Here is a 9,241-nt window from a genome sequence, read left to right as displayed (position 1 = left end):
TATTAGATCAGTCAGATCCCTTGGCTTCATTTTAGTTCACAACCTTCTAATGCGTCTTTAAATTCTTAAGACTGTGAGTTTCTAGTGATGAATGTCTCTAGCCAGCAACAGGTAGCAGGTGGTGTTGAAGACCCCAAGGATGAGCTAGTTGAGTCCAATCCATCCATAAGCATGCAAAATCATGAATCTTCAATTATGTAACCAATTTGGCTCTCGACTTCCTGTAATCAAAGTGGGGACTTTGAATCAAAAGTACAGCTGCTGCATGCAATATCCTCTCGTATGGTAAATTTAGCTTCTAAAGTTATCTGCATACAGACGAGGAACGGGACACGACCGACTGGAGACCTACAAACCGAATGCTTTGCATTCCCAATTGAATTACAAGTAATTCAACCGTAAACCCTGTTTGACAGATGAGACATGTTTTAAACTTTTACCTCAACATCCATCGCCCAGGTTAACAGATCGCTCCTTCGACAGGGTTTTCAACAATGTAGAGGTCTAGAATGATGACAAGATCCATTGATATGCTAAGTCTTGTCAGACCCAATGGTATAGAAGAGGGCCTAGCGTTGAAGTGGGGGAAGAATGTAAGAAATATTTGATTTCAATATCTATGCTTCATAAATCATCTCATGGAGCAAGTATTAATATGAATAATATTGATAAGAGACTCAAGATGATAGAAATTAAGGAGATTGACTAGGGATTGCATTTGGGAAAGTGAACAGCCATACAACAGTGTAACATATTATTTTGAGAATCTTTCTCCAGAGAGAAGAACAGACAAGAAGTCTTACAAAATCACTTATCCATTCAATGTAAATTGTAGGCTTCCATCCAAGTGTTGGTATATAACTGCCAGTCATGGCTTCAACAAAGATATTATTGGAATGATATAAATCTGAGCCATTACGGACAAGCTCAGACTGCTATTTTTCTCCAGTCGATGAACAGCTAATACTCATAAAAAACTGCTTGATTCTCTCCCTCTGAGTCCTTCCTGGTAGCATAAAAAGTGTGATTGCATATCTCCGTCTAATATAAAAGTATGATATATGTGAAACTGCTTTTGTTACAGCACAACAAATATTTATGGGCAAGCCAACGAAAAATATGCCGGCAGTGAGAATCAAGGGTTGACAGGTATCACTTGGTTGAGGGAAGCAACGTGATTGCATTATGAATGGAGAAACCATCTGTATCTCATATCTCCATATGCTCCCTGTTAATTGGGATATTACATTACAAGACATCAGTACTCCGTATCAACTAGCATATGGATCGTAGAGATTCCAAATCTCTATTCACTTTCAATTACTTCTGGACCTTCTAGGAATTCTTTGAACCATTTTGCAGATAGTTTTGGAGTCCTTTCTTGTGTCTCGAAATTCACATGATAGAGCCCAAACCTTTGAGTATAGCCAAAGAGCCACTCAAAATTGTCAAGGAGAGACCATATGAAGTAGCCCCTGACATCAGCCCCTTGCCTGCAACCACACAAACATATATCAAATTATTTTGTAGGTAAACTTAAAATAAAATAAAACTCTGTGTATATTATATTCCGAAAACAAGTTGCAGTTTGTTAGCAAAGTCAAAGAAGTACTTTCTATATTTTATAAATCAGAAATATGGATTACATTACAGAATGTTGTTCTTTATGAATTCATTCATGTTTATTATGTCCTTAATTTCTTATACATATTGTAGGTTTATTGCATTTGACAAGCATCCTCACGGATGTAACATCAATGTTTATCAATATCTATTTTTTTTTGTCTAAAGCTAAAAAAAATTTCTTTAATGAAACAACCTAATAATTGTTAATCACCTCATGGCTCTTGTCAAGAAGTAAGGTAGCTATGCAAATATTCCACTCTGCCCTCATCATTCAGCATATCTGATGTTGGATCATTACTAGTACTCCCTTGTGCGTAACCTGTGCAGATCTATATTAGTATCCACATGAACCTAAAATATATATTGGAGTAATCAAAGTTTATGTGTTAGAAGTGGAGGGCAAAGAGAGGGGGAGGGTGAAAATGCAGCCCTTTTCTTTTCGCACTGCTGCTAAATGTTCGACTATTTGAATACCAAAATATTTAGCTACACCATATTTTAGCTGACCACAATAACAAGACTTCCCCACTCATCTAAAAGAGAGTAGCTGTGTTCATGGATCTAGATGAGTAATCAATTAATTATAAAATTATCATGAAATTTTAAATGATGGGAAATGCAAATTTACATCGATGAAGATATAAACAATAATAAGAAATCCATTTTCCTTGCATGTTTTCTTGACTTACCATTTTCGGTAATGAACATGGGGATGTTATTGTATCTTTGCATAATGTACATGATTATCTTCTCCATACCATCTGGAAACACAAAATTATCTGGCATTGAAGTCTACAAGAAAAGATTCAATTGGTAAGTAACTTTGCAGGACATGTAGAAGAAGTCCAAAATCAAATGGTATTGTCTTAATGCTGCTAGGTGCTAGAATTCTAAAAGCTTTAAATTGTCATTTAAAGCTGGCATACATAACTTCTCTGTTTGTTCATGTAACTCTTCTTCTTATCTCTTCTGAATACTTCTCCCATTTCCCCAAACCTTCTGTTTGTACACAGCTATTCTATCAATAAAGTGGGGGTATTGATTGATACCTCATTATCCAGTCAAAAAAAATTAAAAATAAAAAAAGCTTGCATACATATGATCGTTCTAGTTCTCCTAGTCTGATTAATTCTGTTGCTTAAGAAATGTACTGTTGTTCTTCTGTTCTTACCGGAGTACCAATTGGAATCCCATTTCTTTCCCCGGTGCTGATCACAAATGCAGTTGACTCTATGCTGCCTTCCTCACATGGAGAAAATATGCAGTCTTGTATATATTTACTTGTGTAATGATTGATACCAATAAAATCCAATTTATGTTGCAATTTTCTTCCATCCTCAGATGAAAATGTCGGTAATCTTAAACCCAGGACCTGGCGCATTTCAGGAGGATATTCACCAAATATGACAGGATCAAGGAACCTGCAAACATGACTAATTACATATCAGATATCATGAATACTAGGATAAATTTATGTAATGCACCAGCAAACGATGGAATGTCTCATTTAGGTAATAAATATATGAATAGTTTAAGTGCTTGGTGCATTCTTCACTAACACCCATTTGAAGTATGATTATCAATTTACCATGCGATGTCAAATGCTAAAGCCCGTTGAACTGCAAAACGATCTGCTGGAATGTCCCTAAGTGGCTCAAACCATCTTGTGGATATTACAATACCAATAGAACCTCCTTGCTTTGCCTAAAAGATAAAACAATAGATTAACGTTCTGTCCACCATCAAATAAATATAGATTTGAAGAATATAAATAGGGCATTTTTCTGAGATTATGTTGCTGCCATTGAATGTTTCAAAACACACTGGCCCAAAATCTCTCTAAAAGATATGTTCTGTCTTGTCTTTTTTTCCCACTTTCTCATAATAAAAGCTCAGCAAAATCACTTTGATTCTAACACTCTGACATCTACCTGATATTCCTTTTTGTATGTTTCGACTGCAGTTGCATGGGCTAGTATGATGTTATGTGCAGCAATATATGGTTCTATGTTTGAGTCGCCAGAGAGGCAATCACCAAATGGCTTCGAGCAATGTTGAGGAGGATATACTCCACTTATAAAACCTTTTTTCACAACGTTGTTTGGCTCATTGAATGTAATCCAATATTTAACTTTCCTCCCAAATGCTTTGAAACAAACATCTGCATAATGTCCGAAGTCTTTTCTGTATTTTAAAAAAAAAAAAACAAAAGAAACAAAAGAAAGAAAGAAATTGAAATAGTCACGAGCTCAATTAGATGTACCAAGATTGATTGATGAGGTGATATTTAGCTCAAGCACTTGGTATGTGTCAGTGTGTCATACTTTTGGATTCTCCATCCTTATAAATGCTTATGTACTATTATTCATATTATTCATATTTTCTTCATATTATTCCTGATGTGGTGATATTTTTATTATTTGTCCCAAAAAGAAAACTAGAAGCGAAAAATGATTTGTAGTGAAGGAAAGAGACTATACTGTATTTGGGGATTCAGCCATGCACCATATCGATCTTCAAGATATTGAGGAACATCATTGTGATTTAATGTAACAAATGGCTGTATCCCTGCATCAATAATAAGGAAGGAATATCGACTATGCTAAAATTACAAAATCAATTGTTATATAGACAAACATGCAATTTGCATGCAATTTAGATTCATTTTTAATGCTACGAAACAAGAAAAGCGGCCAAAAAAAAGGAAAAAAGAGAGAAGTAATACCTTGAAGTAGTAGAGCATCAATAAGTCTGTTGTAAAACGCGATGCCCACTGAATTAACCTTCCCAAATCTGCCTCCTGTTGCCAGTAGGATAAATTTCCTTAGTGAAACTAAATCATCAGTCACTGAAAACATATTAGGGTACCATCACTAGACTATAACTCACTTGGTAAAATTCTTGACCAAGATATAGAGAATCTGTAAGAGTTGACACCAAGGTGATGCATGAGTTCAATATCCTCCTGTATGCAACAACACTCGAGTATGTAAAATCTTATGGTATTATTTTGAAAGGAAAAGTCTTTCAATATCAAATACTATTTTTAATAAACCACTACATAACAACTCAGTGTAATAGTGAATTCTCAATTTATACAATGAGTTAATTGCTCCATAGGCCCAAGTAACTAACAACTGTAGTTTTGAAATTTCACCATATGTTCCTACCTATCCTCATCATGTTTTGGTGCGACTATCCTAAATCAGTATAGTTTGCATGGTTTGTGTTACTAAGCATACAAACATTTTGTAGGAATTGCAGTGGATGATATTTTGATAATCCAAGCCTCCGAAATATCCTCACCATGTAGAGATGATAATGATCGTCAGCAATATCTCCATCACCGTTGTCCTGGATATGACCTAAATAAAATACCGACAAGCAAAAAAAAAAAAAAGATATTGAAGATCCTTCTAGAACACTAGACCTTTGCAGAAAAAGGAAAAGAAAAAAAAAGTCTTTTTTCATGAAATTTTAAGCTCTGAAAAATATATGATGCCCCGATATTTTTAAGAGAATACAATGCTATGAGCTAACAAATTGTGATCTACCATCGCCATGAGTTGGGATTGCTTGTGCAACCGCTACAAGTTTGACTTGTCATGCACAATAAAATCTTACAAATTCAAATATTATTTCATTATAAAGGATGCAAGAGAATGCAAATAAAATAAAACCAGACAATTGAACTAGTCAATTTGTAGCCCTGAGTGGCAGATATCCGCTAATTAGTTTGGAACAGTTCATGAGTTCCAGTCTGCTCAAGGTCTCATAGATTTCAAGTTTTCAATACTAGACTAGACTTGCATGTAATAGCTATAATGGATGGCTCTTTGAAACATAAAAAAAGGGCATCCTTTTATTGTTTATCCAACTTAAAAATATATTCTTGATTTTGAAATGCGTAATCTATTTCTTTTTTTCTCTCTTAAAAAAAAAGGAAATGGCCGAAAATGCCAACTTTTCAAGCTGGTAAAGTCCTCGTCAATTAGACCAAGTGGCTAGCCATGAAGTAAGCACAGGCAAATCGATTTAATGAATGAACGAAGTACATGTACCACTGCTTGGGGCATCTGACATGAGGCACAAACGGCATAATTAAAGGCTTGTTCAACTAATTTTTGTTCGCATAGTGTTTGGATTTTGAGGAACCCTGTGCCGAAACCCGAAGCTAGAAGCCGTATATGCTTTCCTTTTTTCCAAAATCCTTTTTATCCAGTTTCTGAAGCTCAATTTAACACTACAAGTAACATATTACTGAAATGTGGAAAGGGAAATAACTTACCTGGTATATGAGTGAATACATCCCAATTACTTAAGCTTTTGTTACCTTCTAGGTATGCACCTTCTATCTGAAAGATAATTGTGAGTCATCAAAAGGCTTTTGAACAAATTATGAGATATATCAAATATCAGTATTGGCCCTAGAATTCACTGAACCCTTTGAATTTATCTATAAATTCTTGTATCTATTCTACTGCATTATAGATATATATTAAAAAATGAGAATGCGAAGTTACAATACCTGTTAATTAAATAATGGCTGTTACTTAACTTTTATTTTGTTTATCTAAATTAAATAATAATATTAAATTTGACTAGAATTTGTCCGGTGAATGGTGACCGGACGAACAATGCTATTGTTCGTATCGTTGAGCAAATAAAGATTATTATAACAATGCGCACCGCACAACAAGCACGACTTAATGAGTATTTTTTTTTGGGTTTCGTGTTGTTTTGGACCAGGCTGAGCCATCATGCCATGGTTAATAGCTCTTTGAGAGAGAACTTGTTAGATGCATCATATTCACCATAAGCCTGGTATGAAATTAAATTTTTTTATTTTTGTATATAAAATAATTTTATCACGTGATTTAAATAACAAACAGTGAGAAAAAAATAATAAAAAAATGTTACAAACACAAACAATTGATGCTTATCCCGCAAGCTTGATTTTGTATCCATAATTTATCAATATTTAGCGTTACATTTGAGAGGCATGCGAGGAAAATGACTACAGGGCCCATATAAGCCTCCGTGATGTTGGTAGGCGTTTAATATCTCCAGTAGCCTTTGGTGCCTTTCCTGTCGCATTCTCACGAGTGTATTGTTTTCATCCCACTTGCCAAGACCTGATGTAGCAAATCAATAAGTATCTGGGAAAAAAGATTTGATGTCACATCCGTTGATGTGATGATCTTTTCACCTGGTAATGAGCTTCTGATAAATCTAGCGGTGGAGCTGCAGGGGCGAGAAATTATTGCATGGATCGGATCTAAGTGAATCAGGATAAATCGTGGAGCAAATGCACGGTGGATAACTCGGCAAGGTCCCCTCTCAAGAATTTTAGAGTACCAGCATGGCATCCCCGTCAAATACTTCAATCGATCAAAAAGAGATTGGCCTCACTTGGAACGTCACTGTCCAACATAGCGTTCACGGCGTTTTGTTCCACTAGTCCCACCCTCTGTGTCCCAATCTCTCTTTGTTATTAAACTCACTTGCAACCACCATCCACCCCTTGAACCATCCACTTGGATGTTAGATGGGTGCTAAAGATAATGTTAAACCCGCATCCGACCTCAATTGCTTGATTTGATCTAGTGTTAAAGTAACACGGTGGTGGAATTGTGGCCTATAATAAAGTAAGAGTATAGTGGAGTTTCGGCCTATGATTTGTGTAATCACTGTAGTTAATTTGGATCAATTTGGTCATATTCCTCAGCGAAATATAGAAAAAAAGTCGTCATCCAAAACCATTATTTACGATTAAAATGAAAATATTCCTTTCGAAAAAAAAAAAAAAAGAGAGACGATTATAATGAACATAACGACCGTTATGTGCCCCGTCAATCAACTCTAAATAAGTAGATGTTTTAGCCTTTGGGGATGAGATGGTGCTTGTTACAGTGACTGTTAGTCATTAATATACAGAAACTTTCTCAAAAATAAATAAACAAATAACAGAAACAGTAAAACAATCGCCTTGGACCAGAGAAATACCTATATGGCTGGCCTGTGAAGTCATTACAGTGGCCATGGTTTTAGATCGATCATGGCAAAAATCAAGACCGCCAAAAGATACAAGTTAATGGATGTTACCTGGTAAGAAGAAGTCGAAGTTCCAAAGAGAAACGATGAAGGGAACTGGCTCCGGTCCAGCCCAGAAACCGAGCAGAGCAGCTGAAGAAACAAAGCACATGCCAACATCCACGTTTTCTTCTCCTCCATACTTCAGCACCAACTTATCTAAGGTGGATTAGAACAAGGAGTGGGAAAGATTGTGGCCTGGGAATCCACCTGGTTAAGAGTTTATATATATATATATATATATAGGCAGAGAGAGAGAGAGGGGGGGGGGCGGTGTGGAGATTGGGTGTTCTAAATTAGAAAATGACGGGGGGCGCCCGGGGCGGTGTGGAGATTGGGTGTTCTAAATTAGAAAATGACTTTATCCAAAAAAATAAAAAAAAATATAAACTGGCTTACCCAAAAATATTTAGAAACGGGCTCTTTTATAATATTTTATTAAAAATTATAGAAAAATCTGAACCGTCCAACCAATAAAAATTTTTCCCACCGGCGTCCGAAGCTGTATCACCGTCATCTTCCAGTTGGCATCTTCTTTATTAGTTGTCTTCATCTCCTTTTCACCTCACCACTGATATCGAGGCCTTGAGGCGACCAGGATCTGCATAACTCCCCCCGGTGCCCAGCTCTGAGGTGAATAGAAAATGTTTGGCGAAATGCTTCATAGAAAGAATGTAAATCTTCTTTTTCTTTATTGATAAATTTCTATCACTTTTTGATTAGGGCGGAGATGGGAGACGCGCTCCGTGCGTCATACGTGTACCATTTTGTATGAGATGCAGAAGGGCATTGTAAGGTTCTCTACCAATGAATGTTCACTGTTGGAGGGCAGCACGTTACAACATTAGATGAAACCCAAGTTGTCTTTGGTCATCTCTGCTAAGAATTTACACCAAGGCCTTGGATGGGACTCCCAAGTTTGGTCTGGCACTTGCTTTTAAGCCATGACTTGTCTATGGACGGAGAGCGAAACTTGAACTTTTTAGTTGGGTCCAGAAGTTATGGACAATAAAAATTATACGAGAGGCATTCTTTTGATGAAATTTTGGATCACCGTAAATGGTTTGCTTGATGCTGGTGTTTGTTTAGGCTATTTACTTTTTACCTTTTATTGTTGGAAGTAACTTGACTTCTGGTAGATGTGTAATGTCATTTTCTGTCGAGGCACTGCCCTCATTTCCTATACAATATCTTATGTGTTTCATCAACACATATGTGACGGATTACCAAACATTGCATTGTAGATCAGACTTTAAGACTATTTGGTCCAAAAAGTTGTGCCCAAGCTTGCTAACAATTAAGTTGATCCTGATAATTGGAACCTAATTAAGGGGCTATCTGGCTCGCAGATTTTACTGAAAACAAGTTAATAAGACTCAAAATGAAAGTTCTTTCTCTTAAAACTTAAGATCGAAAACTAAAAAAAAATTATAATAAGCATATGTCCTTTAGCTTCTTAAGCATTTGAAGAAGAACCAAAGGGAAGACAAAAGCCATTTCTCTAGCATCTAGGTTTGTCTAT

At 36.1% G+C, this 9,241-nt stretch overlaps 1 pseudogene; it reads right to left on the bottom strand.

Moving 5' to 3' along the window:
* Nucleotides 1-683: 683 nt before the first annotated feature.
* On the bottom strand, nucleotides 684-7,956 carry LOC140857067 (beta-glucosidase 18-like; annotated as a pseudogene).
* Between the last annotated feature and the right edge of the window lie 1,285 nt (nucleotides 7,957-9,241).

Source organism: Elaeis guineensis, chromosome 4 (genome assembly GCF_000442705.2).
Source record: "Elaeis guineensis isolate ETL-2024a chromosome 4, EG11, whole genome shotgun sequence".
Lineage (NCBI taxonomy): Eukaryota > Viridiplantae > Streptophyta > Magnoliopsida > Arecales > Arecaceae > Elaeis > Elaeis guineensis.
This window is presented reverse-complemented; position numbering and strand designations above follow the sequence as displayed.